The sequence below is a fragment of the Lampetra planeri genome, chromosome 34, assembly GCF_965212315.1.
Source record: "Lampetra planeri chromosome 34, kcLamPlan1.2.h2, whole genome shotgun sequence".
Classification (NCBI taxonomy): domain Eukaryota; kingdom Metazoa; phylum Chordata; class Hyperoartia; order Petromyzontiformes; family Petromyzontidae; genus Lampetra; species Lampetra planeri.
Genome location: NC_136140.1, coordinates 3,627,729 through 3,643,698, shown reverse-complemented (window position 1 = coordinate 3,643,698; position 15,970 = coordinate 3,627,729). Strand labels below are relative to the sequence as shown.

General features: G+C 47.2%; 1 long non-coding RNA gene across 1 annotated transcript in view; it reads left to right on the top strand.

Moving 5' to 3' along the window:
- The window catches only part of LOC144729973 (uncharacterized), a 49,863-nt gene extending 34,386 nt beyond the window's left edge, over positions 1–15,477 (top strand). The window contains exon 3 of the long non-coding RNA XR_013587770.1: positions 14,298–15,477. This is a non-coding gene — a long non-coding RNA (uncharacterized LOC144729973). The remainder of the gene's footprint in view (positions 1–14,297) is intronic.
- The last annotated feature ends 493 nt before the right edge of the window (positions 15,478–15,970 follow it).

The following is a 15,970-nucleotide window of genomic DNA, read 5'->3' as shown; positions in this document are numbered from 1 at the left end:
CAAAGAAAATAACTATTTTTTTAACCTATCTACGTGACTTTACCGAATTCCTGCAGTCACGAAAGCTTTAAGTCAAAAATAAAATAATAGTTTAATAACGTCGTGGTTTTTAATTTGTATTATTTTATATACGTGACTTTACCGAAATAACCAAAACAATACAGTTGAATAAATATCGGGAAAATTGACTCGAGGTGGACTGAGGTCAAGTTTATTTTGTGAGTGTGACCGGGATGAGAATCCGGGTAGACCAGGATAGTGGAGTCTCGTTGACACGAGCCAACCGGGGTCACCAACACGACAAAAAATAAACAAATAAGATGCAACTAATTCCTTCATATGCCAGGTTTAGCAGAGGGCACTTCAGTTTCCTTCCACAAATACAAATAAAAAACTACTCCTTCGAGAGGAATTAAACCAAACTCCCCAAGACATGATCATCCTGACAATAAATAAATCTAGAGGCTCGGTAACACTCACCACGATAATATAAATGACGGCGTCATTTGGTATAATTACCAACACAAATAAAACGTGTTCAACTCCATGGTAGTATACACACAAACACGACGCAGTGACGGCAGGCACCTCGTAGAATTGGCCTCTCTAAGCTCAGCATTGCGTAGAAAATAAGGAGGACAGGCATCTGAGGGTGCGTCCATTGCAGGAGATGGAGCAATGAAACTGAGCAAGTGTGCAAGGTGCCATGTGGATTGTCGCGTCGTAGGACAGCGAGAGGTGGTGACGGCTTGCGTCGCTTCAACTCCGTCCAGCCGTGCGACTCAGTCGAGCATTCTTTGATTCGTGCATTTACTTTACTTTAAACTAAGAAACTAAACCCACATTTCGATTTAAAGCTTTCGTGACTGCAGGGATTCAAATTCTTCGGTAAAGTCACCTAGAAGGGAAATAATAAAATAATAACAAATACAAATTTGTATTGTCACGTCGAAGGTAAATAATAAAGTAATAAAAATCCCATCTACGTGACTTTACCTAAAGAACCAAGAATATGAAAACTAAACCCAGTTTTTGTTGTTGTTGCCAGGTAAGGCCCACTGAGCTGTATAGCTCTTTTTGTTGTTGTTGTTAAACGCGATCTGGCCTAATGAGACATCTATTCATCATCACGGTATCCCGGCTCCGTTTTAGGGGGGGGGGGTCCGATCGAGTGTGACCAGTCAACACGTACACACACTCACACGTACACACACGCGTACACACACCCCACACGTACACACACCCACACGTACACACACCCACACGTACACACACCCACGCGTACACCCACACGCGTACACACACCCTCACACACCCACACGCGTACACACACCCTCACACACCCACACGTACACACACCCTACACGTACACACACCCTCACACACCCACGCGTACACACACGCGTACACACACCCACACGTACACACACGCGTACACACACCCCACACGTACACACACCCACACGTACACACACCCTACACGTACACACACCCACACGTACACACACCCACCCGCCCGCCCGCACGTCTTGCCCGCCTTGCCCCCACTTCCACCGCACGGGGCTGGTTCGATGTGGCCGGGTCCGGTCTCGCTCGCCGTTAAATACCCACGGGCACAAGGGGATTCCACTCCTCGGCTAGCCTGGGACACGATCTACATTGTCCTTGTCAATGGGGGGTCTTCATTACCGCCGTCGTCATCACCAGCACCACCACCACCACCATCATTTAGAATATTTAGATGATGTTGCTTTTTAAAATGTTCACGTGCGATAAGCCCCTTCGTTGAGCTGTCCATTTGTGGGCAGGTCGCTTCTGAAAAATAAGCTAATATCACAGTGGGCTTTACCCGGTAAGATCTAAATAGTATAGTTTCATTTGTGTATTATTTTAAAACGGATTTGTTTACCTTTCCTGTACATTGTGCTTCTGTCGCGTTGTTATATTGTTTGTTGTTGTTGTGAAGTTCTGACCCCGTGCCCCTACCGGGCATCTGTGAAAATGAGCTTTGTAGCTCATCGGATTCCTCCTGTATAAATAAATGTTCCCATTCTGATTATTATCAGCTAAGAAATATCTACTTCTGGATCAAGGCCTCCCCAAGTCGTAATGTTGTAACACATTGTTTGTTTTGCGTAACTCGTTGACCCGCAACCTTCTGGAGGTCTGTGAATGAAAGAGCTTCACAGATCATCAGATTGCTCTGGGATGAAGCAAGATTCTGATTCTGACCTCACCTTTGGCGTGATCACCTCCTTTGATTAACATTCCGTCGTTATTCCCGGCGGCAGGCCATCAACTCCTTCTCGTGGCGTGTCCTGACCGAGCCCACGTGATATCAAGAGTGAATACGATGTCTTTAAATTTCGATTTAAAGCTTTCGTGACTGCAGGGATTCATCTTCTTGGTTCTTTCGGTAAAGTCACGTAGAAGAGAAATAATAAAATAATAAAAATAAAACAATAAAATAATTCTCACGACAAGAAGACAGAGTCTGAATTCAGACTCTGTCTTCTCGACAGACCTGTTCTTCACCTGAAGACGGCTGCTTGCGTTGTGGCCGAAACGTCGTGATAATTATTTTATTATGTTTTATTTTTATTATTTTATTATTTCCATTCTACGTGACTTTACCGAAAGAACCAAGAAGACGATATCTCTAACTTAATACTAATAATACCAATGATTTACATTTCATCAGTCGATCCCAATGCGCAATTATTCTCCGAGCCACACGTTCGTCTGTTTGTTTCTCAGTGCCATTCCAGGATTTGATCTCTCGGCTAATGGGCTCTTACCTGGTCCGAAAGAAAGGTCATCAAATCGTATTGTACATCTATGCACAGTGAAATCCGTCTTATCTGCCCCTCCTATTGCTCCTCTTGTACTATTATCCATGCCCTCGAGTTTATCTGCGGACCTTGCCCGTATTCTTCTTCTTATTATTATCTGCTCATGTAGGTTAATAGTGTCAAGAAAGCCAACGTGTAAGACTGAGGGCCAGATTCTCATCTACACTAAATCACCACAACGCATCCTTATTGGGCGATTTTCTATCCATTGCTCTCCGGTGTGTGACTTCAGGCCCTACGGCGTTGTGAGCTTCATTCCAACTGCATGCAATTCAAACCTTCTGGGGGGAAGCGTTGAAACAAAAAGTGAGCTTCTGAAATAATAACTCGTTTCATCGCTCGCAATCAGAAGGTTGTGAGGGTTAATCCAAGTGAAAAGTTCTAAACTATGAACATGTTTTTTTTTTATTTATCCAGGTAAGGCCCACTGACCTATATAGCTCTTTTCAGAAGCGACCTGGCCACAATTTATAGCTCAACGAAGTGTCTTATCATCGTGTGGAAATGTGTAGCATTCAAATAATCTCAACGCGTGTGTCTAAATGTGGAGGGAAAAACTGGAGGACCCAGAGAAAAATCCACGCGTCCACGGGGAGAGACATGCAAACTGAAAATTTGCAGGCGTCAGACTCTGGATAGAACCCACGACCTCCTGTATACCAGACGATGTAGTTAACATCTCGCCACCGTGGAGAGGCAAATATAATTTCACATTGGGATGGTCAAGCCAAAGAACAGCGTCAGGAGCGGTTCTTGACAGTGTCAACGTGAAGTGCAACCCAAGGACGCATTGACCAGCGAGCTGTACAGCACAAGGTTGTAGCCATGGAGTCAACATTGGGGGGGACCAAATCTTCCAGGGTGTCTAGGGGTCCCTCCCCCCCAGAAAAAAAATCTACATTTTAAAACGAAGTTCCTGCCTAAAATATTAAAAATCTCACTAACACATGGGATCGACTTTTTTTTTACAATAATGTCTAATATTGTATTGTGTTACATTGCTCTGTTTTTTCTTTTTTTATATTTTCTTGTTTCATTGTATGTAATGGCAGAGATTAGGGATTAATAAAGTACAACCATAACCACATTCATATAAACAGAAATCTATGCATTGTTATATGAAGACAAGTCCAGATCTTGTGGCCAAGGTTTATCAAGTAGTTGTTTTTATTTACATAGCATAGCAATGTTTTTTTTAATAGTGTTTATAGCAATATATTGGGGGGGGCATTTTGGGCATATTTGAATATTGGAATATGTCCCCACCAATATATTATATTATAATTACGGCCTTGATACAGCACGACCGCGAACAACAACGCGTGGCGAGATTCGAGCCATCGTTGTCAATGGAGACGTTGGAACTTTTCTGGTGAGAGATCCGGGAGTCCGTCAAGACGGGAATTTAGCCTCGAGTGAGTGCAACAGTTTTTGTGATTAAAAAAACAAAACAAAACAACCAGCTCACGTTTTACGAACTGGATTGTGCTCATTAAATGAACCTCGCTTTGCTTGCCGAAGCTTCAGCGATTTAACAAGGTTTTACGAGCTTAAATATTTTAACTTTCTGCTTCAGTGAACGTTCGCTATTAAATATTTAAAGTGGGAAGGACACTTGTAAAATCACTTCATGGAAACAACAATTCATCCCAGTTGGCCGATGGGTTTCTCTCCAGCTCAGACCGGATTACCGTTTCGCAGTAGCGTTTGTTTATTAAACAGAGCGACTGTGGGTTAGTAGTGAGCCTCATCGGCAGGGTTGTGGATTTATCCGCCAATGTCACGGGCATCGGCAGTCACCCATAGTAACATCTCGTCACGGTGGCTAGGAGATGTTAACTACCTCGTCTGGTATGCAGGAGGTCGTGGGTCCCATCCCGACCCTGACGATGCCTGCTGTATACTTGGAGTTTGCATGTCTCTCTCCGCGTGGTCGTGTGGATTTTTCTCCACGTCTTCCAGTTTTTCCCTCTACATTTACAAACATGCCTTTAGAGTATTTGGCTGCTATGAATTGCCACGTAATAATCTACTTCGTTGACATATCGTTTGGTGCCAGGTTGCTTCTGAAAAAGAACTATATAGCTCGGTGGGTCTTACCTGGTAAATTTTTTTTTGCAAATGTGAGCTGTGGTGGCTGAGCAGTGACTCGGCACTGCTAAGAGTCTGGGTTTGAATCTAGGTTAAAGTCGCCTGTAATCAGGGCTGGAAATGGAGAGACATTACGTGGGGAACTCATAAAAGCACCCGCCCCTCCCCTCCTTCATCCGGACCGTACCAACTGGCCCTGAGTACAAGGGCCGGGAGTGGGGGGGGGCGAAAGACGCGAGCATTGACTACTTAATTTACATTTATTAATCAATGTCAGCAGCACGCACATTTTGAAATACATGAATATATGTTTCTTACGAATATTTCGCGGACCTTTCGTACGTTTGTACGCGTGCCTTCCTACCCGCACGCCGTTTGGGGATATTCATCGCGTGGCGGACGGACGCTTGCGGGCACGACGCTCCTACGTTGCGCTGTCATAACGTGCCGCTCCACACGTCACGGCCTCATCGTGTCGCTCTGCAGCGCTCACGTGGTGGGTGGACTGGGCCTGGTGGGACGGCCCGCTGGTTTGTTGATTGGTGGCGTTGGTGGCGGGCGATGGTGAACACGACATCGTGACACTAAATACGGCGACTGCTGTTGGGGCTTTGTGTGACCTTGTCTCTGCATCTGCACACGGGGGGACGGGGTGACGGGGGGGGAGGGGGTCTCGCTCAGCTTTGGGATAACTCACAGCTGGAGGTAGGGAGAGCCGTGGCTCAGAGAGACCCAGCGATTCGATGTACGTGTGTTATGTTGAACCTTTTTCGCACCGCACGTAACCGACCGTGCTTATCGGAATTGCGGGGGAAGGACAACAAACTAAACGTAAAAAAGCAGTTAGGAAAAAAATAGTTTTAAATCTAGATTTAAGAGTACATTGCTCCAGTTGCTTCCTAATATCGGAAGGGCGTTCCAGACGGCCACAGAAGCGCAACTGAATGCTTGCGTTGCGGTGGTCGTCTTTGTTCGATGGCTAGACCAAAGCGGCTGCGAGGTTGACCGGAGTGTTGCGTGGTGATGGTTTATGCTCCTTGAGATTAGCAAGGTATTGTGGTTCATTTGTGTCAGGCATCTTCTTGGTTCTTTCGGTAAAGTCACGTAGAAGGGAAAAATAAAATAATAAAAATACAAAATAATAAAATGATATAATATAATAATATAATATATTTCATTATGTCACGTAGAAGGGAAATAATCAAATAATAAAAATACAAAATAATAAAGTAATATAATATAATAATATAATATATTTTATTATGTCACGTAGAAGGGAAATAATCAAATAATACAAATACAAAATAATAAAGTAATATAATATAATAATATAATATTTTTTTTTTGTTATTTTATTATTTCCCTTCTACGTGACTTTACCGAAAGAACCAAGAAGATGAATCTCTGCAGTCACGAAAGCTTTAAATCGATATTGTGTCAGGCACTTTGTGTGTGCACTGAGCTCGACCTCATGACGTATCCGTTCGGCAATTGGAAGCCTATGCAGCTCGGCGAGCACTGGACGCACATGGGCAGTGTGTTCTGTTGAAGGTAACGGATGGGGTGCCAGCACTGAAATTGCCTCCTCACGCCAATGCTGGCGGAAGGGCCTCTACTAGAATTCTAGAGAGCCCCCCTTTATGTCGTGATTTGCTCACACACCACTCCATCCCGACACAGGCCTTTCCCCCCCCCCCCCTCTGCCTCCCGTCACGCAATTCACCGGTATTATTCACTGATTGGTGCCTCTTGTAGCGATGATTGATGAATCTCACGCATTGTTGGGGCGGTGACACGGCCCAGCAGCCTCAACTTTGCTCCAACGGTTCCAACAAGATGGCAACGTTGGCTTAACGTTGCCATGTTTACGAGTAACACACCGTGGATGTGCTCCAGGTTTCGAAATGATCTGAAAAATAACAAAAATAAATTCTGAATTTTTTTTGAGATTTTTTGACGAAAATACATTTTTTTCAGATAAACTCTATCTGAAAGTATGACGTCATCGTAAAAATGACGTCGTTTTTATTGCGTCGCTTTACCAACCAAAGGTGTGACATCACTTTTTTGAGCACGATGGCACGTGCCATTCACACCACGCTAACGATTACACAATTCGAGAGGAGATCCTAATATTGGCCTTAAAAATAAAAATACATATAATATTCTGAAATTCACCTTCGATGCACGGATGTATAAAGACAAGGATCCCCCGGATAGCCTGTAACAAACTGTTGGGGCAAGTGCTGTTAGCGAGCACCTATGAAGGTGGGCACGCATGTATCCACACATGGTCGCGTGCATAACATGCTTGATACCTGCAGGAATGATTACATCGGTGTAGTCTAAGCAGTGTAATCGCAACGGTTTCGATGTAGCGACATAACCAATAAGAATATAGGATTATATTTGTTAATGCAGATTGTAAAATCCCTAATCAATTGTTTTAAAGAACGTGCTTACAATTTGCAGCGTGTTTTCACGTGGAACTGGTCTTCACGACTGAAAACAGGCAGTGACCTTCGGCTATGCCCTCCAAATTATTACTCGGGCAGAAACAAATACAAATAATTATCTCAATATATATTACAAAAAAAAAACCTGGAATAAAACACTCCATTGAAAAAAAAAAACCCGTTCTCTACAGCCGATTTTCCCGAGAAGCCGGGGGGAAGGGGGGGGGCATCATTCCAGTTACATTAAGGAAATTACTTTTTTTTTACTTAGAAAATGCTTGTGCCGTGCTGCCAGAAGAGCATTGATGCTGATTCCTATCACGGCCGCATCCTTGACATTAATGGCAATAATTTCTTGCATCCATTTTGGTAATTGCTTTTGCACTGCTCAGATAAGCCTCCGAGCCCGCCTGACGCCATGTCCTTGATTGCACTGATAACAATAATTTTTTAAACAAAAAAACCCTAGAAAATCACGCCGTTCGGCCGGGCCGGGCGTTTCGGGGGGGGGGGGTGGAAAAAATACGAATCTGCCCCCCATCTGAGGGTTTTTTGCACGGGACGTTGCATCCGTGGTCTTAAGTGAGTTTTGCCACGGCTAGTCCGTGAGTGATGGCTTTCCGATGGTCTCGCCGAGCCACCTATCTCTTGGCGAGGAGGCGGCAGCAGCCGCGCGCGCCGATATTCTATTTAATTAGACACGCCACTTGTGCTCCTGTTTTTTGCCAAATGGCGTTTAAGTGGGTTGCGTCCACCCTGCGTGTGTGTCGATGCAGATGAGTTTGTGGTATAATGCGGTGAGGGTAGCGGTTAGCGCGCCGCGCTACGAACCCGCTGAGCCGAGTTCGAATCCCACTCACGGCCACCACCGGTGACGATTATCTGAACCGGCCCTGGGCCTCTCCTATGTCGACTCAGCCTCAAATGAGTACCTGGTGCGGTGTGTAAACATCGCCACTGGGAAGATAAAGGCGGCCGGGCGTGGTGCTGGTCACCCACCCCCTGGCATATCTGGCCTTCATCGGTGATCCCAAACAGCACATTTCCCCCAAAACAAGTCTGTTAAGGCTATAAGGGGGATCTGTGTGGCTTAGTGTAGTAGTTAACAGCACGTCCGATTAGCACGGTTAACTAAGTACGGTGATATCCCGCTCACGGTCAACATTAGTGGTGACTTCTCTGAACCTGAACTGCTCCGATGCCTCCCCTAGATCGAGTCAGCCTTGAATTGAGAATGTGGTGCAGTATCTAAGCATCAGCACTGGGGAGACAAAGGCGGACTGGCGTGACGCAGGCCACACTGCCCACTCACGCACCGCGCCAGCATCTATAGGTGCTCGCAAACAGCAGAACTTGCCCCTAACCGTCCGCGTAGGCTACACGGCATAGCTTTGTCTTAGAGTGTGCACGTGTTGTGCACGTGCATTGGCCGGGCCGTGGAGCTCGCGTGCCCAAGCAGCTTCTGTTTCGCCGAAGGACCTGGGGATGTTTGAGCCTTGCCTATGGCCAGGCCGAGTCAAAATCGGCCTCTGCAGAGGAGGCTCGCCAAAGACGCTCCCGGGCAGTTTCGAAGCAGCCGACCTCACTGCAGAAACGAAGGAGGGTTGGGTGGAAGAGCCACGCTCACAACAACAAAGCAGAGCGCCAGGACATGGCAACAACGGATTGGGAGGTCTGTATCCAACGGTAGATGGATCATGGCCGATGGTGATGTTTTTTTATTTCTGTATCGACGAACGAATTTTCATGTGTTTACATCTGCATGGGTATTTGTATGAATGCACGGATGTATGAATGTATGGGGAAAGTGGTGATGTAATTGTTCGGACACTGTTATGATCCCATGTGACCTGGGTTCGATATCAGGCTGTGCCCAACAACATTAATGATTCGTAGCTGAACCCGATTTGTGTATTCCCCGGGTAGACGCAACGCTAACGTGAGGTGAAGTCATCGTCACGATCGTTGGGGGTGGTCCCGACTACACAAGCTGCTGACTTTAACACGTGCCCATCGTCATCAGCCACGTTCTGTCCACTGCTGGACAAAGGCTTCTGCAGACCGCTGTCCACCGCCCCGTCTAGCCTGGTCCACGTGACCCTTCCTCGCCACTGCCATGTGTCTCTCTCTCTCCAACTCGCGTCGCTCTCTGATCAACAGTCGGCAAGGAGCGTGGACCATCATCACGCGACACTCCGGTCATCGCAGCAGCGGCAGCAGCAGCAGCGGCGGCGGCAGCAGCAGCAGCAGCGGCGGCGGCTTTTGGCTGGACATCAAACAAAGACGGAGGTCACCGCAATGCAAGCATTGAAGTGCGCTTCTGCGGCCGTCAGGAACGCTCTTCCGTTCCGATATTAGGAAGCCAATGGAGTTTTGCACCTTTAAATATCGATTGAAAACGAATTTCTTCAGAAGTGTTCAGCTTGTTGTCCTTACTCCACAAACTCCGATTTACACGGTTGCCTACGTACGGTGCGAAAGAAGTTCACATACATGCAACAGTGCACACGGCTAAAGCATCAGCGGCAGGGTGCCTCGGGGAGTCCGCGCTGTCTCAAAACGACTAAAACCCTGGGTTCGATCGTCGGCAGACACCCGTGGTTGAACCGGGTTGTCGAGCGTGACGAGCAGATGGTCCAAGCCCAGTAACCAGCGACTGCACGAGGCTCAATCGTTCTGAAATAATTTTGTGTGAACTGAATAAAAAGTTTGTTCCATTGACGTGTGACGAAACAAAATCTAGCCCGGGCAAATACTAAATTATACCCGCTGGAGTGACGTCAGAGGAGTAGTCCTGTGACGTCACACCACGTGGGCTTCCAGCTGCGGATATTGCCGATGAACGTCGTCTTCATTTCGTCGCATTGAAACGATAGCATCGTCAGAGTTAACTTACGGAATCAAATAATGATAATACTAAAACAATAAATAAGCAAAAAAAAGAAAAATAAATACAGGAATATTCCAAGGGATAGTATACAATGAAATCCACGTATTCGCTTCAACAACAACAACAAAAAATGAAGAATTTCACTTAAATATACATTGCATTGTGCAAATCGATACACTGTGCCACAAAGGCAAAAGTTAATCTTATCAATTCCGGCAAATAATGTAAGTGACGGTGAAGACGACGAAGACGATGACGATGTCGACGATGACGACGATTGCTATCTCTGAGCAATGCAATTAAGACGAAATGTAATTAGGAGGCTCACCAGCCACACAGAACCGAATCTCCCTCGTTCTTGCCCGAACCCTGCAAATGAAAAAAAAAATGTCATCGAGATGAACCCGATAAGGATTCTGTTGTGGGCCGGGGTGGTGGTGGTGGGATTATTCGGGACGATCTGAACGCATGCGAGATTGGCGGGGATTTTAATGCAGCTTTGTTTGGGGTCCTCGCAAGGAAGGATCCTAGCGGCTCCTGGGCATTTGGCTTGGGATCGTACAACAAAGAGACGCGCACTCACGCGGAAGCCCTGCGTGCGCGCGTGTTGAGGCTGAGCCGACCTACGAGGGGATCCCAGTTAGTGCGCGTTGTGTACTGCCGACGAGGCAACGAATGCTCAAACCGGTCGCCAGTCTTGTTGCACCCATGCGTGTATGTTGAACTTCTTTCGCAGCGCACGTAAACCAAGCGCGCTAATCGGAGGTGCTGCCGGAATTGTGCTCGCCCAAAAAAAAGATGGCGCGGCTGATGGGATGTGTAAAAAAAACCCGTTATATCCTTTTTGTTTACGCGGAGAAACGTAGAAATGAATGAGTTATATTGCCCGCTTGTAAATATTGTACAAGTACATCACTGCTCCACAAACCGAAAGCAAATACAAAGATCCCCCGTGTAGCCTCGAAGCAGACTGCTGGGGCAAGTGCTGCGAGCGAGCACCTATGAAGGCACGATCGGGGTGAGTGCCCGACACCACGCCCGGCCGCCTTTGTCTCCCCAGTGGCGATGTTTGCACACGCTTGCCCCAGGTACTCATTTGAGGCTGAGTCGACTTCGACAAGGCGCATGGCCGCTTCAGATGTTCACCGTCGCTGTTACTGGTCGCACTCGAGAAAGCTGGCGCTCGCTAGCGCGGTGTGCTAACCGTTGCGCCACCGCTCCCCCGCACAAAAAAACACAATAAAAGTCCCACTCACGTAGTACACAGAAAAAGATCCCTCGCGAAGCCTTACGGACTGCACAGACTCACACTGCTAGCGAGTACATATGCGGGACAGACATAGTTCACGGGGCATGGTGTCAGCAGCACAACTCCAAGTCACCCCGTTAATAATTCAGTACCGTTCACACACGGCACCGGCCAATGGCGTTCATGCCGAGTCTACCTAGGGGAAGCCAAGAACAGGTTTTACGTACCTGGGTTGCGGGGATAAGTAGTGATGCACGAGAAACCACAACAGCGCTGCTCCCCGCAGCACAAAGACATAGATCCCACATCTAGCCCAAGCAGGTTGCTGGGGAAAGTGCTGTTAGGGAGCGCCGATTTCGACCAGCATGAGGGACAAAGGGGTTTGTGTAGCCAACATCATCACAAAAAAATAAAATATCGAAAAATATCTCCCATAGAGCCTTTAACATACTGTTTTGGCAAATGATGCCAAGGGGCATCTATGAAGGCTGGCGGTGGTGATGTTTTACGCACTGAACCAGGTAGTAGTTTAAGGCCGAACTGACTTAGAGGAGGTCCAAGAACGGTTCAGATAATCGTCGCTGGTGTTGTCTGTGAATGTGCATCGAACTCGGTTCGCCGGGTTCGCAGTGCAGTGCGCTAACCGCTGCACCACCGCTCCCCGCCAGACTGGAGCACACACGCACAGACACGACACGTGGACAGACTGCGCATTCCATATATGGTCATGTAGGACAGTCGCTTATATTTTACAGCATTATGTTAAAAGCATGTTTAAGTACTTTCTTGAATGTGTGCGATGTTTACAGGAACACGAAAAGACCCCGGGTCAGTTATCACCGCCACTAATGTGATGGAGGAACTAATTTGAGCAGAGAAAACACTGAAATTCAAGACACATAAACTGATTCGCGTTGCCTGTGTTGGGCAAAACACATCCTGCTAATGGCCCTGTAATGTGTCGAGCGGGCCACGGCACCTATCGCCTTACGCTACTTTTTAATTACGAGGCCTTCGCTCTCGGCTCTGTGTTGCCCATTGGAAACCAGACGATTGGTCCCAGCGCTTGAGCATCTGCGTCAGTCGGAGAGAGAGAGAGAAGGGGGCCCATTGTTTTTCTTCCCCCCCCTTTCCCCGCTCTGTCAAAATAGTCAACAGCCTCTGTCAAAGTCACGGACGAGCAGCACGCACGGCAGCTGTGCAGGCCGCCGGAACGACACCCGCCGCCCCGTGTTGCTATCTCGGTGTCTTTTTTTGCCGTATGCGGTTCTCTTTTTTCTTCTAAACGGCGTTTACTCATTAGCTCTTGTCTGTTCCCTCCGTAACGGGGGGTGGGGGGGGGGGTGGCACGGTAATGCGTGTACATATGATCCAATGTGGGCCAAGCCGCGGTACAAAGTTGAGCTGCTATTAGGGACTTGCACTGCCGAGTACTGGTCAAATTGATAAAACAAATGGTTGTTTAAAACTAGGAGACACAAGCCAGAGCTTAACGGACTAATTGAATAAATACAATTAGGTGGTGTGCTACTGACATCTTTACCTTCTCATCTTCCGTATCGCAAATTTAAACAATTAAAACCCTCCCGAAGACGAACGCACGATCTAAAGTGTATGCAGGAAGACACCCGGGCAGACGATTTACAAAGGGCCCTGTTTTTCTTGCTGTTGTTGTTGTTGATGTCGTCGTTGTTTGTCATGAGTCAGCAGCAGTCGCATAAATCCACGCACACTGCGAGACGGTTTCCTAACTTAGTGCGGATAGGACTTGGCAACTTGAAGGACCAGTGGGTGACAGATTGCACACTCGATCACATTGTCAAGCCCGGTTCCTGCCACCCTGAAAGTGCTGGGTAACCCCACCACCACCACCACCCCCCCTGCCCCCCTTAAAATGGGTTCTGGGCAATGTGCCAATCGGTAACACGTTATTAAAGGTGCACAGCCCCTAAGTGAGCAGTACACGTCCATTTATCACTTGACGATTGTCATCCTTTTCATTTTTCAGTGCGGCGGGGTGATGGTGGAGTAGGGTTATGGTGGTATGAGCCCGTTGTGCTGAGTTTGATTCCCAACCACGGCGGCAAGCATCATCTGCACCGGTCTCTCTCCCCACCTCCACCATAACACGCACTGACCAACAATAGAGAAGTATGATTTAAAGCATTCGTGACTGCAGGGATTCATCTTCTTGGTTATTTCGGTAAAGTCACGTAGAAGGGATTAATAAAATAATAAAAATTAAACATAAGCTCTATTTTATTATGTTTTATTTATATTATTTTCCTTCTACGTGACTTTACCGAAAGAACCAAGAACAATAGAGAAGTATGGTTTGATTCCCAACCACGGCGGCAAGCATCATCTGCACCGGTCTATCCCCCCACCTCCACCATAACACGCACTGACCAACAATAGAGAAGTATGATTTAAAGCTTTCGTGACTGCAGGGATTCATCTTCTTGGTTATTTCGGTAAAGTCACGTAGAAGGGAAATAATAAAGTAATACAAATTAAACATAAGCTCTGTTTCTTCACCTGAGGACTGCTGCTTGCGTTGTGGCCGAAAACGTCGTGAGAATTTATTTATTTTTATTGTTTTATTTTTATTATTTTATTATTTTCCTTCTACGTGACTTTACCGAAAGAACCAAGAACAATAGAGAAGTATGGTCAAACAACCCTCAAGGCCGCCACGGCACGGGGAGACATTCATCCAGAAGTGGATTGACAAAGGGCTGTATTCTTGTTTCTTCAAGATAAACTGGCGATGGGAGTGACGGCTTCGAGAAGCGACTGGAAGCTTCAAACGAGGAGGGGTGCAGACGTGGAGGCGACCGCTATTCAGCAGTGGATCGAGAACGGTTCAACAGGAAAGTTAATCAAGAATGGTTGCGATTGTGATGATCCCGTGCTGATCCTAAAGCGGTGCATACATCGGGTTTCAAAAGGTTGTGACACAAACATAAATGTGCGTGTGTTTTTATTACGTATCATTTAAAACATGTGTGTACAGTACAGTCTTACAATTCATGGTGTTGTTTCAGGCTTGCGTTAGTTTCTGCTCTTTGGATAAATGTCATTATTTTCTTCTCGCTTGTCGTGATTTTTTTGTAATTCACTGCATTATGTTGCCTGTTTTGCATTCGCACATTATTTTAAAAATACAGGTCTCCCTTTCAAACAATACTTGCTATCTTTTAATTTTAAATGAGAGCCTCACCTGACTTTCAATAACACTACCAGCTTACTGACTAACCCAGTGAAGGCGTGATTGATTGACTCGCCGGCTAACCGTGTGACTAAACGACTGACGAACTAACCGATCGACTGATCAAATGACCTACGGATCAAATGACTGACTGGCCAAACCAATGACTTAACCGCTCGCCCGACTGACCTGCCATTTGCCGCATCTCAGACTCCACGTGCCATCTTCGCCGAGATCAGGAGCTGCACTTCGATCTTCCATCCACCCTGCTGCCTAAACCACGGCCTTCGGACTCTCTCTCTCCCCCATCTTCCATCCACCCCCCTCTCCCACCGCGCCCCATCGCCCAACATCTCCGATCACTGCAGGCAGGCCGGGCATCACGCACAAGCAGCAGCAGCAGCGGCGGCAGCAGCGCGCGTGGCGGTGGCCGGTTTCAAGCGCGCTCCGTAATTGCACTTTGCGGCGGTGAGAGAGAGAGAACACGATACCGCACCGGGGGTCCTTAGACCCCGAGCGCACTCATAGCAATCTGCGCAGTGGATCGGCGCGGGGAGGTGGGGGCCGGCGGTGTATCCGTCGCCCTAATGTGCTGCCTCGCGCAACGCAATTAGGGCGGCCGTTAGCGTCCAATTTTGTTGGAGCGGGCACCGGCGTTGGATCTCTTTACGCCCCCGGTGCCTCGAATCGGGACCATCTCACCGCTGCGAGGATGGCGTGTGCGCGCGTGTGTGGTTTGTTGTTGTTGTATCTCTCTCTCTGTCTCTCTCCCTTTCTCTCTTTGTCTCTCTCGCGTGCGCGTCTTCTTCTTCTTCTTCCTCGTCGTCGTCGTCCGCGTATCGTATTTTGTGTGCGCGCGTGTCTGTGTCTGTGTGTTGTGTTGCCAATTACTCTGTTTGATAACGAAATGTTACCGAGAGCGATTTGTCACTTGTGGCTCTCAGCTCGTGAGTGCTAATGCGTTGCTCACACCCTACACCAGCAACACCCCCCCCCACACCCGTCCTGCCATATCTTGTCCGTATATATTTTAACAAATGTCATCAGATTACGTTAACAAAAAACAACACAGCCTAATAAATGGTTTTGTTGTCCGCACGCCGAGATTATTTTTTAGTTTTTTACTCGTTAATGTTATTTCACGCTGATGAAAGATGAACCTTGACTTGAAAATGCGCACATCTGCCATTTATCTACCGGGGCCAAAAACGCAGAGCACTT